Raw genomic sequence first — 19008 nt, forward strand, 5'->3', positions numbered from 1 at the left:
AATATGAGGGGACTGGTTAAATAAACTGTGGTTTATCCACACACTGGGATATTAATCAGCCTTTTATAAGTATACATATCCATTCCCAACATCTTGCTGAGTAAAAAAAGAGCAAATATAAGTACTTTATTTACGTAAATTTAATCTATCTGATCTTATTTATATATCTGTCTCAATATCTATCTATCTATCATCTATCTATCTATCTATCTATCTATCTATCTATCATCTATCTATCTTTCTATCTATCTAATCTTCCTACATACCTACCTACCTATCTATCATTTATCTGTCCCTCTAGTCTACCTAACTAATCTACCTATCTATATCCATTATAATAGCAAGGGTTCAGAAAATGTTAACCAAATGATGATGGTGTTTATATTGGGTGGTTAAGTTTCAGAAAATTTTTATTTTTTGTTCTTAATGTTTTCTATATTGTGGAGATTTCCTACAAGTATCTTTTATCTTTATAAAAATTAAAACCAATTTTAATAGGGAGTTATCCTAAAAAAAAAATCAATGGTGAAGTGCAGGGAAAAAAAGGAATAAGTAAATGAAAACAAGCAATTTACATGAAATTACATAGTAATTGATTTTTATGTTGTCTCAACTCCTCAATTTTTTTTTTTTTTCATTTTACAGAAAATGCTAACCTTTACTTCTCCAACAGAAGGGAGATTTATTTACATCCAAGTTTATTTATTTATTTCTGCACAAGTTCCAGGAAATAGCTATTTCTTTTTTCCCCACATCCCATGTTATTTGGTTAGCTGCTGATTTAACATTTCAGAATTGGAAAGTTTTTGTTTTTATAAGGTTGACATTTATCAGTTAAAAAGTACATCTAGTCTATTTTTTCCTGCTGCTGAAAATGACTTTCATTTTTTTTGATGAAAAAACATACATAACATAAACTGCAGCATTTTAACCATTTTCAAGTGCACCGTTGAGTGGCATTGAGCGCATTCACATTGTTGTGCAACCATCACCACCATCCAGCTGCAGAATGTATCTTCCCAAACTGGATGGAACTTTGTTTCCATCAAACACTAAGACATATGCATACAGCGTTAACCCTGTGAGGTAGTGGCAGGGAAAAACTTCAATAAATGACAATACACAAAGGCTTGACGGCAGAGCCATAACCTGTAAACAAATAATTTCGGTTCTTCTCCAATGTAAGGAAAACGATAACCTGCTTGCCAAGCCCTTGGGAACTGGAGCGTAGCACTTTGCCTTTCCCTCACACAGTTATCCTTGTTTGGTCATGTGACTCTGAAGGAAGCACATTCTCCTGGGCCAGCCCTGGGGTGTGCAGGAAGGACCCCAGTTCCGGCAGCCGCAGTCCCTGTCTGAGAGGTCAGCGTGTTTGGAGCAGTATTTTTGAGAAGTAACAAAGAGTGTCACATGTTATTACCCCAAACCAGTATAGACCAGATTTCAAAACATGGCCCTGGAGATTCCCCCACCAACACCATGCAACCTCCCCCGGCCTCCTCCTAGTGGTCTTCGGGAGGTGGTTTTGCATCCTCGATGACAGGCCTGGCAATTATAATAGCAGTTTTTCTAAGGGAGGAATTTGAAACCAGCATCCTCGACCCAATAAATACTACATTGTAAATGAATTAAAGTTTTCTAAGAGGGAGTGAAGGTGGACTATAAATTGAATGAGACACTAAAAGATTGTAAAGTATGACAGAGTGTCTTGGGATTAGTGACAGAGGAAAATCGAATGAACAGTAAGTGATATTGAGGGGTAGGGCCACATTCTTAAATCGCCGCTTTCAGAGTAGTTGCAAATATCTCTTGCTTTCTCCTGGGGCTGAGGATGGCCCCTGGCCCCAGCCACTTCTGGGCAATCCCAGGGTATGCTTTTCTGCTCCTTGCTAGAGCACAGGCCCACTGCCCTCTCTGTTCCCGGAGCGTGTCCGCAGTGGAACTGAGATGCAGCACGTGCCCCTCAAGGCAGGCTCACTGGGGGTTCGTTTCAGGTGATTGGAAGGATCTTGGCTTGAACTTATGTAGAAAACCAGCATGTTTTACCTCTATTAGTAATTCAAATGCTGATGGCTTATAAAAGGCATTTATAAAAATTGATCATGTTGTATGGATCATAACCTTTCTTTTCTTATAAAATGTCCGTAGATGTCATGGGGAAGAAGACCAAGAATCCCAAAATTTCCCCAATGATTGCTTTATTATTCCCTGAAAAGACCCACTTTCCTGGGATGATTGGAGCCAGTTCCCAGAGTATAATTTGAAGGGTGACAAAAGATCTCTCACTGCCCCAGAATACTTTCCTAGATTGATCCGCTGTGGTCTTGTCCCCACTCATAGCCATTTGTTTGGTTCAAGGCATTAGAGGCCTCTGCTGAAAAGGCAAACTTTTATTGTCGTTTGGGAGGGTAACCCGCTAAGCAGTAAGAGGGGACTGTGGGCTCTGACGACCCTGGGTTCCTATCTGGCTCTCCCACTTCCGTACTGTATGACATTGAACTACTTACTTTTCTCTGCAAAATCTCAGTTTTCTCATCTGAAATATGAGGTAGCACTGACCTCACAGGGTTGCTGTGAGGATTAGATGAGCTAATCCATAGATCAGCATTGTCCAGTTGAAATACAATGCGATCCACAGCCCAATTTTAAAATTTCTAGAAGCCACATTAAAAAAAAATAGGTGAGCCCAGCCGGTGTGCTTGGTGGTTGGTCCCAAGAGGTCACTGGTTCCATTACTGGTCAGGGCACACACCCGGGTTTGGGGTTTGATCCCCAATAGGGGGCGTGCAGGAGGCAGCTGATCAATGTTTCTCTCTCATTGATGTTTTATCTCTCTATCCCTTTCCCTTCCCCTCTCTCTCAAATCAGTTTAAAAACACATAATTTTTTTTAAAAAGGAACAGGTGAAATTAATTTTAATATATTTCATTTACCCCCAAAGAATCATAAAATTAGCAATTCAACATGTAATAAATACAAAATTGAGATATTTAAAAAATTTTAAATCTTTATTGTTGAGAGTATTACAGATGTCCCTTTCCTTGCCCCCCACCCCACCCCACCCCCCATTGCATTGAGATATTTTACTTTTTTCCTCTCATATTAAGTCTTCAAAATTTGGTGTATTTTACCCTATAGAGCCTCTCATTTCATACCAGCTACATTTCAAATACTCAGTGGCCACATGTGGCCAGTGGCTGCCATATTAAGTAGAGCTGCCTTATTAAGTAGACAGGGCCTGGCATGAAGGGAGTGTTCAGTATTTGGTGCTCTGTGGACTGTTTTTTGGCAATTCCTATGTGAATTTACCAGCTCCAAGTAGCCAAACAGTCAACACTCTCCCAATGGAATGTTACCTGTGTCAGTTTCCTAATGTTATGTAGCAAGTTGCCACAAGCTTAGTGGCTTCAAAAGCACCCATTTGTCATCTCACTGTTTTGGAGCTCAGAAGTCCATGTGGACTCAACCAGGTTCTCTGCTCAGGGTCTTACTGACTGCAGTAAAGGTGTTGTAGGGCTGCATTCTCATTTGAAGGTTTGACTGGGCAACACTGCTTCTATGCTCATTCAGCTCGTTGGCAGAATTCAGGTCCTTGTGGTTGTAGGACTGAAGTTCCTCATTTCCTTGAGGGATACCATCGAGGACTGTGGGGAAGCACAGGACTTGGTTGGAAAGTTTGTAAGGAGGATTCTCCGAAAGGTGGGGGGCCTCTTAGGGGGACCTTGCCGAAGGCAGCAGCCCCTGCCTTGACTTTTCCAAACAAGTCCAAGCCCTTGGGTGTTTTGCTGGAATCTCTGTGTTTAGTCTTTTAGATCCAACCTTGTAGAAGCATGTGCTTTCTCAAGGATATTTACCCTGCTGATTGTATTTAGAAGTTAATTTTAGTTCAAGCTGTTGTTACAATAAAAGCCTAACGAGGCAGGCAATCCAGGCTGTTTTGGTGCCTCCTGCCAAACAGGCCCTTAGCCTTCTCTTTCACAGAAACGTGTGGCAGAGTAATCTATTCATCCATTGCTCAGAGCTTTCCATGTGGTCTCATGCTTTAACACTCTGACTTTCCTGTCTGCTACCACTTAGAGAAACCTTTGCTTTTAAAGGGCTCATGTGATTAGATTAGATGCACACAGATAATCTTCCTTTTGATTCACTCAGAGTCAACTGATGAGTAACCTAAAGTACACCTGCAAAATCCCTTTTGCCATGTAACATAACATGATCATGTGTGATATCTCATCACCTTCAGAGTCGCAGGAATTAGGGTGGGGAATCTTGAAGGCCATTTACGAGTTCTGTTCACCTTATTACTTCAAGTAGGGGTGGTGGAGGCTCTCTTGTCTAGCTGGTTTGGATATCACAGTAAGGCTTAGGGGGCTGTTTGAGGCCATGGCTCTCTGGGTAAAGGCATCTGTAGATCCTGCACTTCCATTTGATCTAGTGCTGGTTCTGGTGATTGCTCCTGGGCATTCTCTCTTTTTCTCTGAAATAATGATCTCCCCAATATTTGACCAAGGCCAATTGGAGATTGGTCCCCCTGTTAAGTACATAGATAAGAGGATACAGTGATCTAGTGCTAACATTTTTTTGTGTGTGTCATTTTGGCAATTGTAGGGCAATATTACCATGAATGTTTTGGGAGCAAAACCAATATTTGTCAAAAGGCTTCCCGATTGTGAGGGTTGGATCCCACTGAGGGGAGAGGAAACTGATCCACAGAAGCAGTGCAGACCCCCTCAGGGCATGGCTCGAACGAGCAGATCCTTGTTGGAGGACCACCTGGGCCTTTTAAAGAGCCTGAGGTCAGTGTGCCCATTCCCTGAAATAAATGTGGTGTGATGCTTTGTGCCTTTTATACACAAGTTAAATAGAAGATTCCACCAGAAATGTTTTGTATTCTTTTACCTCTGTTAAAAGTCAGGGCTCTTTTAAAAGTTTGGGGCTTTACATTTCATGTTAGTCACTTGGCACTGGTGCCAGGCATTGTGTTATTGTCTGAATTTCCTCGGAAAGGAGCCTCAGGGTGTACTGTGTCTATGGCAGAAGGCACAAATAAATGGCCATGAGTGACAGATGGCCCCTCCCTGGCCAGATACATGGCTAGATCCATGGAAGTGGCTCGATAGGTGGAAGTCACTGGATTAGCAGGGTTCCTGGGGTGTCTTCTGCTATCAGATAGGGATAAGCACCAAGAAATCCTAGTGGGATCCCCTGGAAGTTTCTCCTAGCTCTTCACTGGGGCCAATGGCTTCTTTTTCAATCCTGTACATTCCATTATGTGCATTTCAAAAACATTATTCTTGACAAGGGGCACAGTAGCCTCACCAGATTGCCAAAGAAGTCTGCCAAAGGCGTTTCCATGGCTACTCTAACAAATTGCCCAAAACTGGGGGGACGGGGGGAGGGCGGGGGGGGGGGGGAGGCTTAAAACAACTGGAAATCCATTTCTCACACCTCTGGAGGCCAGAAGTCTGAAATCAAGGCATCAGCAGGCTCTGGAGGGAAATCCGTTCTGCGCCTCTCTCCCAACTTCTGGTGGTTCCCACCACCTGGAGTGTTACTTGGCTCGGGCTGCATTCACTCCCATCTCCACCTCCGTTTGCACATGACCTTATGTGTCTCCATCCTCTTCTTATAAAGACGCCCTAAATCCAGGATGATCTCATCTTGAAGTACTTAATTTCATTTCCAAAGACCCCTTTTCCAAACAAGGTCACATTCACAGGTCCTGGGCTTTAGGACATGGACATATCTCTTTGGAGGGATTATAATTCAACCTACTTCGGAGTCCAATTCGATGCAAGGGGTAAGCCCCACTTCCTTCCCAAAAAAGGTTAAGTGCCTTTTCCCACCCCGTGACCTTCCTAGAGGATTACAGATCTTTCCTGTCAAAATCTCACTTTTTCCTGACGTTTTGCTGCTGTAACTTGCTTGCATTCCTGACTTGCAAATTGAAGATAACAATACATCCTCCCCACCCCCATTCCCCAACCCTTTAAAAAACTTCTGAACTAGATTAAGCTATGGCGAGAACTGAAAAGTACTTTTTTTTTTTTTTTTTTTTTAACTTTCAAGAATCATCTAAGCAGGAAACCACTGAGTGAAGATGACTGAAAATCTCTCCCGTGTGCATTCTGCTGGTGATACTTACTGACTGCTTTCGTGTGGAGGAAACTCCCAAGTGCTTAGGGTGATGCTTCTCAGCTTTGGGCTCATGTCTCATATAATTCAGTTTCAAGGTTGACACCCACGTGCCCCTGTCCCCTGCCAGTTCTCCCGAGACACTGGGAGCCGCTGCTGGGTCAGAGCTGGCGGGAGCTTTGCAGCTGACAGACCACTTTCACCCACATGACTTCATGTGGCCGAGATGCTTGTTCCCCTCCAGCTCACATGGCCGGTTTCTCTGCTCTTTAGGTCTCAACTTAAATGTCATCTCAAAGATGCCTAACCACCCTTTCTGCCCGGAGGGCTCGCCTTTTCTCTCTGGTTCCTGCTTTGTCTTTTACTGCTGGTATTGACACAGCACGGTGGCAGGCAACCTCAGTGTCTTTGGATGACATCATTTTAAAATTTCCTCCTGTCCAAACCAGAAGAGAGAAGTGGGAAACCTCAGGTGCAAACAGTCGTTCAGTACTTAGGATACATGTAGAGTAACGTTTTGGTGATTTTAGTTCATTATAATTCTTCTGAAATAGCACAGTAGCTAAAATTGACCATTATACCGAGCGTGAAATGTTTCCATCCCCAAACCCACTGCCGCTATTCTGTGCCTCTTTTTCTTCACTGCTTTTTATTGAGTTAGAATTCACACGCCGTAAAACGCACTATTTAAAAGTGTACAAGTCAGTGGATTTTAGTACCTTCACAAGGTTGGCCCAAGTGATATTTGGGGTGCTTGGCTACTGCAGAGGCAAAGAATTAAACATCCCCCTTCCCCCAGTATGGCATCTGTGTAGTGTTTCTTTTCTTTTTAAAAAAATATATTTTATTGATTTTTTAAATTTTTTACAGAGAGGAAGAGAGAGGGATAGAGAGTTAGAAACATCTACGAGAGAGAAACAGGCCCTTGACCGGAATCGAACCCGGGACCCTTCAGTCCGCAGGCAGACGCTCTATCCACTGAGCCAGACCGGTTAGGGCTGTGTAGTGTTTCTTAAGGTACACAGCATCGAAACCACGTTTTTAAAAATGGAGGGTATGAAAATGAATATTTTCTGCGCAGAGCCTGTTATGAGCCTGCACGAGTCTCTGATTCGGAGACCATGTGTGAGGGATGACTGTGGGGGAGGGAGGCGCTGCCAAGCCGGATGGCCGCAGGGAGCTGGGAGCCAGGGAAGGAGAAGTGCTTCTCTGGAAACCCCCAGGTTCATGGTCAGGGACACCAGCCACCCACAGAAAACTTTTCTGAATGACATAATACATTCTTTTATCCTGTCGCCGACCTGATGTGCAGATGCACAGCGGCTCCCTGCCCCACCCTCTCCCTAAGGGACACCTTCCTCTGTGTCCCAGCCCCACTCGGGTCACCCAGCACTTTACCCCAGTTCTGATGGAGGATGCCCTTCTCAGCATGGCCCCCATCCCCTTCCCAGCGTGCACCTTGCACCCCTGTCTGTAATCTGGACACTAGCCTACTGTGACTCCGCGGTCCCCTGGCGTGCTCAGCGTGTCCCCATCACACTGCTCCTTAGCCGCACCAGGCCCATCAATTCTAAGAAACAAAACCAGGTTTCCTACCCGCCCAGGGGTCTCTGGCATGATTTCTTCTCCTGCTTGGGTCTTTTCTTCCTGTGCAAGTAAAAAACCTTTCTCAGCCTTTAGGACTCAGGGGTGGGCAAACTTTTTGACTCGAGGGCCACAATGGGTTCTTAAACTGGACGGGAGGGCCGGAACAAAAGCATGGATGGAGTGTTTGTGTGAACTAATATAAATTCAAAGTAAACGTCATTACATAAAAGGGTACGGTCTTTTTTATTTTTTTTTAGTTTTATTCATTTCAAACGGGCGGGATCCGGCCCGCGGGCCGTAGTTTGCCCACGGCTGCTTTAGGTCCATTTCAAATGCCGCTTCCTCCAGGAAGTCTTTCCTGACTGCTTCAGTGGGGGTGAATTCAGTGCAGGGGGTAAGCCCCACTTCCTTCACAGCAGAAAACCTGTGTTCTTTTCTTCCTCTTTTCCAGGCCCGGTGGGTGGACTCTCACGGTATCTTAGTTTCTGCCTGTGTACAATGGGGGTTCTGGGGTTCACCTGACAGACAGACGGGAAGCTCCAGCAAGAAGCCTGTGGGAAGGAGCTTGCGGGCTTTTCCGAAGCGCACCACGCACTGCCTTGCTGGCCTTCCCTCTGGGCTCCCACTGCGCGGGCCCTGCTCAGGTCCTTCCAACCACATGTTACGCTTTGAATTGCAGTGATTTGTGCACCTGTCCATCTGCCCCACTAGGCAGGCTCTGGACCCCTGAGGAAGAAGACGTGGTTCCTCTTCTGTCTTCCTCCTGGTTGTTCACCGTACACCGCGTGTGTGCGTTTTCTAGACAGGTTGAAAGCCAGTCCTGGCTCTTTCCTTATCCCGGGTGCTCCACGGCAGTATCTGTCTGGTCTCTGTGTCTCCCCGTGAGCGCATTGATTCTCGCCCGAGTCTCTCTCTTTCCCCCCTGGGTCCCGCCTCTGAGTTCGCCCTTCATCTGGTTTCTGCTTTTAGTTGAAGCTATTCTGTCTGCTGGCTTGGCTCTCGGTCCCAGACACACTCCTACCCGCACGTTATATGCCCTGGGGTCTACCCGCTGGGCGCCCTGGCTCTAGGTTTCCGGTATTCACTGGCTTTCAATCCCCACCCCCCCCCCCAACCCCCCACCCCCGCCCCTGCCCTTCTGGACCCTGAGCCTTGGCAGCCAGGCTTCCAAGCTTTCCGGACACCTCCTCAGGGAGCCTACATGCCAACCTCCATGTTGACCAAATGCATGTTCATGTGAACATTTCAGGGTCACAATACATACCAATGTGGTTTCTCGTAAGCAGTTAAATTTTGAAGCATAAAAGAAGAGAATAACTCAATGAACATTACCTCCAGTTCTACTGATCTTAAAACAATAACCTGCTTTTATGATATAAAATGTAACAGATTCAGCCAAGGCTGTTGCACTCTCCTCACCGGTGGGTCTGATGTCACGCCTCCTCACAGGTGCCGCTGCCGTGCTCTAGCATCCCTGGGCCCCTTTCCATTTTATTTCTACATACGTGTGATTCAATCAGCAGCACATAATCCCGGTGTGCATGCTTTCACACTTCATCTACATGACATGATATTTGCATGTACTTAGTTTGCAACTTGTGGTTTTGACTGAAAATTACATTTTGAAGGTTTATCATTGGAACTGCAGTGTAGTAATTCCCATGTATTCCGGTACCACTGCTTAGCCACTCACCTGGTGATGCACCTCGAGGTTGCTTCCACATCTCCAGCGTAACAGACATGGCCCGCATCCCTCTTTATGCTGCATCTTATTGAGCACATGTGTGAGGATTTCTCCAAGGTCTTTGCCTAGAAGTGGAATTCTTGACTCATCGACTGTGAGCGACATCACCCTTTTTGGACATGCACAGAGTTTTCTGATGAGGTGACATCAACTTCAGTCCATCAGCCTGTTTGATGCTCCTATTCCTTTACCTTCTTGGCCCGACTTGGTACTGTTGGACACTGAGATCTTGGCAGCTAGGATAAGCATGAAATTCTGCCTCACAGTTTTGACTCACGGCTATTGTAGGTAAACATCTTTCTGCATGCTTATTGGATTTTGGATTTTTCTCTTCTATAAATTATCCACTTAGATAAAAATATTTAAAAACAGCTCTATTGAGGTAAAATTTACATACCATACAATTCACCCACTAAAAGCATAAAATTCAAAGGCTTTTAGTATGTTCATAGAATTGTGTAACCATCACCACAGTTAATTTATTAATATTATTTATTTGTTTATTTTTCATGTGCCTCAGGCATGAACAGCTCTGGCCACCAACACAGGCATCAAGCTAAGGACTGTACATCTGCTTTGCACCTGACTGGTAAGAGCAATGCCACCAATCGGGTGTCTCCTTGCTCATTGCCAGGGAGTAACCACAGTTAATTTTATTTTATTTTTAAATATATTTTTATGGCTTTCAGAGGGTAAGGGAGAGAGAGGGAGGGATAGAAATATTAATGATGAAAGAGAATCATTGATCGGCTGCCCCTTGCACTTCCTCTACCGGGGATCAAGCCTGCAACCTGGGCATGTGCCCTGACTGGGAATCGAACTGGCGACCTCTTGGTACATGGACTGATGCTCAACCACTGGGCACACCGGCCAGGCAGAATTCTTATACTTCCTCGGTAACAGTCTATACTCTTTGTTGCATATGTCTTCTAGGCTGTGGCCTTGTTTATATTTTCTTTTTCTCATGGTATAGAAATTTAAAATGTACAAATCATCTCCTGTATGGTTTATGCTTTTTTTGTGTGTCTTGTCTAAAAAATCCTTTCCTACTTTGAGGTTAGAAAGTTATTTCCCTATATTTTCTTCTAAGGATTTTTACTTGTTGCCTTTTATAATTAGATTTTTTAATCCATGGAATTTTGTTGTATGCTTGTTGTGCAACATGGAACTAATTTCTTTTTTCTTTTTTTCCCTAAATGGATAGTAAGTGTCCCTGCACCTAATGTTCCTTTACATTAACCAGCCCACTTTCCTCCCATTGGTTTCTAATGGCTCCTCTCTCACACACCAAGTGTTCATAACCCCCGGGGGACAGTTGTTGGGCCGATCTTGCTGCTCCATTAGTTCCAGCCTCTTATTGTGTTACTATCACATTCTCTCAGTTCCAACAGATTTATGACAAGACTGGACATTTGGTAAGGTAAGTACTCCAATTATTCTTCAAAATTGTCTTGGCTCTTCTCTATGATATTGTATTTTCCAATCCATAAACATGGTAGAGTCTCTATTCAGTCACGGTTTCTTTAGTAACTTCCAATAACTGGGCACTTTCTGGTTCATATTTTGCATTTTGCTATAAGCTCACAAGGTGGAAGGGGTGAAGGGTCTCTCTGGAGCCTCTTTTATACCAGAATTAATCCCATTCATGAGGGCTCTTTCTTTATGACATAATCGCCTCCCAAGGCCTCACCTCCAAATACCATTACATTGGGCACTAGGCTTCCATAGCAGCATTCAAGGACAGTTACGCATTGAAACAGCGAATAACCTAATGCAAGCAACCAAGGAGGAGAGGAAAGCATAAGAAGAGTCTTTAGGGAAAGAAATCTGACATCCACATCGTGAAAGGGTAAGCTCACCTATTCAGTGCCGGGGAGCTCCCCAGAATCCTGCTTCCCGATGAAACTATCAGGCTGTCCATTGACCTAAATCTGGAAAAGAGTCCCTGGAAATTATTCTACAAAGAGTGGATCCCAAACTTTTCAGGGCCCCAAGAGTATCCCAAAGAGCTGGAGCTGAGTGAGGAAGGAGAACTTATGCAACTCCCGGGCTTGGTGTGACCTTAGGTGACCCTCATACAAATGGAGCTTTTATTCACATTCCAGGAGCACAGCGTGAAGCAGGTGTTGTTTGCACATACCTCCAGCTTGACTCACAAGTGATGATGCATTTATTTGCATGAATGGGTGAAATGAAGAGCCAGAACAAGAAGGCTGTCAGGAAGGAAATAACTGACTCCTAAGGAAGTTCAGCGATTTGTCCTCTCCTCAGTCCCTCCCCCACCAAGTTCCCAGTTGGCTCACTTTTTTGGTTTGTAGAACAACTCTTCCTGGAGAAATTAGGCATTTATTTAGATCTAGAAGAAATTTCAGTGCCTAACTAATTCAACCCTTTACTTTTCCAGAAGAGGAAATAGAGGCGTGAGTTATATCCTTCTGCTCTGGGCTGCACCTCCAATCCCTGAGTAAAGTGACGGGCAGAGTAGAAAGAGCCTTGGGCTTAAGACAAGAGCCTTTAGTTTTCCTGACCCTTAGTTTCCCCATCTGTCAAATGGGGACAGTCATACCTGTCCCTCCTGACAGGGTTGTTTTGAGAAACAAATGAGAAGATGTGAGAGCAAGTGTTTTGTAGAAGAGAAAGCAAATTGCAGATGGAAGTTGTTACTGCAAGTCTCACTCAGGACCACACGGCGAATTAGTTCTTCCCTTCATTCTCTGTGTTGGGTCCATAAAGCAGTGCTGGGAATTAGAGGATCTTGCTTTATGTCTTGGCCCAACTCTGTCAGCTATCCTTCCTTGTATTCCTCCTGTACAGGCAGTTATGTGGCACATCACAGCCAACCATGAGATGACAGCAAAGGAAATGAGGACCCAGTGCGAATTCAACTGCCTCAGTTCAGGAAATATTTACCCAAGACCCGTTCAGGTGACAGAAAAGTTGAACTGGACTCACAGAATCTTAAAGTTGGAAGGAAGGTGGACATCACTGATTAAGTAGTGAACTCTCCCAGGTGCTGCAGGAACACTTTCTGTAAAAACCTTTCACAGGTGATCAAGCTCCAGGGAGAGGCGGCTCCCCACCTTGCCAGGCACCTCATCCCATTTACAAAGGCCATTAACGCACAGCTCATTATTAAGTGGATTGAAGTCAACATGGGAGCAAATTCTGCCCATTGATGCGCAGCTGCCATATGCCACGGGAGTCTGATGTGAAGAGCGCTTACAAATAAAGGCCCTTACAGAGTCCCCGGTCTTGTTTCTCAGGTCCAGTGTAAAGGTGGAATTCTAGCATACCATTTTAAAAGTCTCTTAGAATCCTCAAAATGTGTTATTTTATTTAGAGGGACATAATTATTATTATTACACTATTTTTTTTTTCATGTGCCTCAGCCATACATTTGTTACAGATCAATTTGTCGCTTGTCGGCAAAGGTCACTGGGAGATGGATATGGGTAGACCTATTTGGGAGTCTTTCGCCTTGCTGTCAAGCACACAGGTTTCTGAATTCTGCCGATTCAAATTTGTGAATAAGGGCTTCCAGCTACGCATCTTAAAATTTAAAATCACTCATCTATGCTACATATCAGAGTTTGTATTTTTGGTAAACCAGTACTAGTATGTCCTAGCAATAGCCCCAAATGTTACAGATTTTTTGATCTATGCTTAGAATCCTTTTACTCTATGGAGTTCTTTCCCTAGTAATAACCATGAATAAAATGTACATTTTAAAAAACAAAAAAATAAATAAAAATTAACAAATGCTTAAGGCAATTTTTTTCTTTTCATTAAAGGTTTATATGCTTGGACCCTCCTTGGAGGATGGTGATGAATTAGCTATATAGCACATTACAGGGATTTTATAAATAGCCACTAAATGAATGAACAGTGTGTGTGTGGGTTTTTTGTTTTTTTTTTGAACAATGTGTTTAAAAGTAATGATGTTTAGTATATGCACAAACATAGACTTACCTCAGGTTTTTCATTTATCTCTCTAGAGTAAAGAAATAGATTGGGGCAATATTAGCAACTAGTACATTATCATCTAAATCCACCTTGAACACCTAGAGCAATTAATTCAGTAAAAGAGAAACTATACCTATGCAAATAGGGTCAAAGTTCACATCTTTCGAATAGATAGGTTTTACCCAGTTTCTGAATATTTTCCTTTCCAAGGCTTTTGAGTCAGCCCTAATTCACCACCTTGAAAAAAAAATCTCCTTTATATTAAAAGATAGCATCTTAACATGAAAATATGGACACACACACACACACACACACACACACACACACACACGCACATCCTGTGTGTTTAACTGCCTGATAAGCTGTAGCCATTTGTTCGGTGTTGAGTAAACTAATGAATGAATCTTTTCCTTATTTGCCAAGATAAACTGCCAGCTTTCCAGTACAAATTGTTTTTCCCAGGTAAATCATATACCTTCCTGCACCTGTGGGCCCAGGGCTGCCCATGCATGTAATTGGGTCTCAGTTCCTGACCTGGGGAAGGAGTATTAGGAATCTTTGCTTGAGCCAACGTCTTTGTCAGTTGCCCTCAAGTTGTCAGCTGCCATTGTTTTCATTTTTGTTGTACAAACCTTAAGTGAATAGCAGCAGGATGGCTGTTCCATATATGCACACTGTGCATGTACCTCCAGATCAAGATGTAGAACTTTCCAGCCCTGGGAAGCTCCCTGGTGGTTCATCCCATCAATCCCCCCTCCCCTCCCCATTCCTGGAAATGACCTCTATTCCGACATCTGTCACCCAGTTTACCTGTTCTTGAACTTTGTGTGAATGAAGTCAGACTCCCAGGTGTTCTTCTGTGTCAGCTCCTTTCACTCAGTGTGATGTCTGTGAGCTTCATCCTTGTGGTGGAGTGCAGCCATGATGCTCTTTCTATTGTTAGGTAGCATTTCATTGCATGGATGGAGCACAGTTGGTTTACCTGGCCTCCAGTTGATTGATATTTGGGCTGTTTCCAGGACAACATTTGGGGTTATTAGGAGTAACGCGGCAATTAAGTTTCTTGAATGTGTGTTTTAGGGGACCCCATGCACTCATTTCTTTGGAGATTTAGGAGAGCAAGTTCTAGGGTTAGGAGAGGCATAGGTTTATCCTATGTTTTTCAAAGCAATTGTACTAATTTGCTCTCCAACCAGAAGTGAATGAAAGTTCGAATTATTTCACATCTTTTCCAATATATAATATGGTCAGTCTTTTTTGTTTTGTTAATCCTCACCTGAGGATATTTTTCCATTGATTTTTAGAGACAGTGGAAAGGAGAGGGAGAGACACACAGAGAGAAACATCGATGTGAGAAAGACACATCAATTGGTTGCCTCCTCATGCACCCCGACCAGGGCCAGGGGTCAAGCCGGCAACCAAGGTATGTGCCCTGGACTGGAATTGAACCAGGGACCCTTCAGTTCGTGGGCTGACGCTCTATCCACTGAGCCAAACTGGCTAGGGCATATTGTCAGTCTTTTTAACTTCAGCCATTCTGGTGAGTATGTAGTGATGTCTTATTTTGTTCTCTCTCTCTCTCTCTCTCTCTTTTATTGAAGTACAGTTGGCATACAATATTATATTGGTTTCAGGTGTTTGGGTGGGTTTTAATTTGCATTTTCCTGACTAATGACTTTGATCACCTTTTCATACCTTGTTGGCTATTTGGTTAGTGCAGTGGCTGTTCAATCTTTTTGTTTTCCTTTTTCTTCAAGTATCACAATGTTTAATGATAGACACATATTGATGGTACATGAATCAGGCCATGAACATGACTTCATAACTTAAGCAGATTTAATTTCCAAAGTCTTATAAGAGGGGCCAATTCAAGTTTACCATTTGTTCTGCATCCACAAAAACCACTTCAACAACATTAACAATTCCTCAAAACTGATCAGTTTTATGCAAGTAAATCATGTTTCTTTTAATAAGCCTCAGGATCCTTCCAGGCCCCAGATAGCACAAGAAATAGAAGTATGGGCAATGTACTATTATAGCAACAGCCACCAATTACCACTGAGAATTTTTGTGAATGACCAAGTGGGTAATTAAATATTGCAATAAGTCAAACATTACTGAGCAAAGTGCATTTCTGTAGTTGTCATTTTCTTATTGCATTTTCTAACTTAAAATGGCTGTGCGATCCGGCAACAAAGAAGATCAGGGTGATAAACTCTCTCAGCTTGAGAATTTAGGGTTGGACCTTTTTCTTCTTGATTCACAAGATTCCTTTTTATGTTCTGGATATGTCCTTTCTTGAAAATATGTGTTGTGAATATTTTTTCCCAGTCTTGGCTTGCCTTGTGCACTCTTACTGCCGTCTTTTAATGAACATAAGCTCTTAATTTTAATGAAGCCCAATTTATCTATCTTTTATTGCTGGTGCTCTCTTACATCATTGACCACCTGCCCCCTTATTGTTTTCTGGATGGCTAGATTAATTCTTAGAAAATGTCCTGTTTTGTCTGCTCTGTATTTCTGAGCTCCCACCTGCCCTGACCCCATCACACTCGGCATTCTTCAAAGCCTTTCTTATCCATCCAGTTCATTGACCTGCTGACTGATAGATCTTTCATTATTTCCTGTTTCTTGGGCCTGTCTGTCTAGTTTTTTTTTTTTTTTTTCTGGTTTGCCTATTCAGTTTCAGCATTGGTACCATTTCTTGGTACAATTAACTATCCTTTCTCTGATTTGGCATTCTCATTCTTGTGTTGATGTGGTTTTAAGCAGAAATTCTCTTGTGGAAGTACGCAATCAGGAAAAATTTCAAAAATGTACACATGTCCTTTATCCTGAGTAGTACTTTCAGGGCCCCGGGGTCAGACTTGAGAAGAAAGAAAAACCAGAGCAGCACAGTGGGAGCCAGCAGGTATAACAGAGCATGGGCAATCCAGAGAGCAGATTGAATGGAGAACTTTAAGGCTGAAAAGAGGAAAAAGAGCTTTCATTCTACTTTTTGGTCATCTGATTAAGTCAGCATGAGCACTGCGGCTGGGAAGAGCCGGGCTTCCCAGGTGGAGAGATCCCTAGGGAGGTGCCAAGCAGTGAGGAGGCCCCTCCCCGGAAGACCCTGCCTCTCTCCCGCCTTCTTCACGCCGCCCTCCTCTCAGGGCTGGCATGTAGCGCTTTGCCTTACGCATGAGCCCTCGGCCTCAGTGAAACCGAGACAGTCCAACCTACCCTGGTTAATGACAGTAAACACAGGCAGCTAAAGGCAGGAAAAGGCAGCCACGGGCACCTTTGGAACGAGTGTAGCAGGTGTTGCGTGTCAAAACCCCTCAGAATGAGGAGCATGTGCAGGAAGGAGCTAACATAGCAGGTCTGAGACTGCATCCCCAGAAAGGCCTGCTTCCAAGGTTGGCCCTTGGCTGGCATCTGGGAACTTGGATCTCGGGAGGGTCCCCACCACTCCGGAGCTGATCAGGGGCTCCCTGTGACTAAACTGTTTGTTTGTTTAAACAGCATGGATGATGCTGACCACCTGCTTCCCCCTTGGGAGTCGGGAAATTGGATTTGTGCAAGGCAGAGGGTGCTCATGCGGCGAGCCCCATTGAAAACCCTGAGCACCGAGCCTCCCTGGCGGGCCACATTTCACACGTGGCTGGAGGAGTTCAGCGCGTCCTGGGCGACCACTGGGAGGGGATGCTGGGAGCTGGGCCTGGTTCCCCTGGGCTGCACCCCCTGCTGCTTCCTGTGCTGATCTTGCTCTGCACCCTCTCACGGTAATAAATCATGGCAGTGAGCACAGCTACATGCTGGGTCCACCAGTCCTTCTGCAAATTACCAACCTGGGGTGTTCTCAGAGAACCCCAACTCAGAGGAGTATAAACAACCCACCTCCTGGAGCACAGATTTCCTGGGAGTGTGTTGGCACGTGTCTCCTCAGCACACACATTTCGGAGCCTTCTGGAACCCTCTTATGAAGCCTGGGCTTGCAAGTGCGAAGGGAGCCGTGGGGACTTGAAAATGGAAAAGGTCTTCCCCAGGAATCACTTCGCCGATTCCCTTACGTGGTCTCCAACCTCCCTATACATCTCCCTAATCCTGAGAGGCGGAATGAGTATGTCGAACCATATGAGACTGCCCTTTCTGTAGGTTTCGGGTTCTAGCCCCAGTCAGAACACATACAGGAGGCAACCAATCGATGTTCTCCCTCACAGTGATGTTTCTCTCTCTCTCTCCCTCCCTCTCCCTGTCCTTCTCCCTCTCCCTCTTTAAAATCAATAAGAATATCCTCGGGCAAGAATTAAAAAACAGAACAGCTGAATATTGACAATTTCACATAATATTATCATCCACACCATTATGCAGATGAGGAAACAGGCTTAGGAAGGTTAAATCATTTGCTGAAGGTCACACATTTTGTGATGTCAGGGAGCGTGGAGCTGAAATGAGGCCTGACTCCACAACCTGCGGTTCTCACTGTGGTGACAGGATGCTATCCACAGAAATAGGGCTTCTTTGGACGATGGTCAAAGATTGGGTTGGTAGTGTATGGCTTTGGATACCAGGATGAGCCTCTGGACCTGATGAAGCAGCTACAGGGAGACCATCGGAGACAAAAAGGCTTCAACTGAGGGAGCAATGATTAGGATAAAGAGGGACATGATATGGAGGTAGGAAGGTGAGTAGGCCACTGTAGAAGTCAGATGACACTTAGCAGAATTAGGAGATCCTGGCAGGTAGCTGGCAAGGAAGGAATGACAGGCGAGGGAGGTCACCTGTCCTTGGCACCATATCTAGCTCATAGTAGCTGCTCAGTAAATGCCCATTATGTAAGAACAGAACCAAACAGATAAGGCTAGACATTGTTTCTAGGTGGTGAGGAGTCACCACAGTGAACACATGGGGTTTCAGGATCAGTTCTGATGCAAGCAGTTGATTAGGAATGATTCCTGTCATGTATATAGTGACACCTACTGCCGATAACATACGCTGAGTGCCGTCCACGGCTGACTGCTTCTGTATGCTTTGCTCCTGTCTTTACCTAAGTGGAGTGTTGAGTGGAAACCTGAGCACTCATCCCGGGGCAGGGACATCTGTAGGAATGTAAATCTGGGTAGGCTGAAGGGGCACATTCGTGACAACATGCGAGTATACACATACACAGCAGGCTATTTTAGGAACTTCTTTCATTCTAGGCACTCTGAGTTCTGGAAGCTCATCCCACATCATAACAAATATAGTAAAATACTCCCACATGATCTAAATACTCTTAAAACGTTGACCTTTAAAAAAAAAAACAGTTTTCATATGAACTTATTTGGTGACAGGAACTTAGTTAATTTATAATTGCTGTGACTTCCCAGAAATCATGGTATGAGGAAATTCTTACTAAGTGATTTCCAACTTACACGTGGTTATAATGAAATGTTTATCAGTAAATAAATCACAAGTATGAAGTTGACATGTTATGTTATGGGGACCTTTCTTTGAACATTTATAAAGTTCAAATTTGCATTGTACTTTTTGTAATTTGGGGCCCATAAAATTGTTTCAGTCTCAAACATTTTCATAGGTACTTGAAAAGCCCATTG

This window comes from Myotis nattereri, assembly GCF_964212035.1.
Source record: "Myotis nattereri genome assembly, chromosome: 15".
NCBI classification, from domain to species: Eukaryota; Metazoa; Chordata; class Mammalia; order Chiroptera; family Vespertilionidae; genus Myotis; species Myotis nattereri.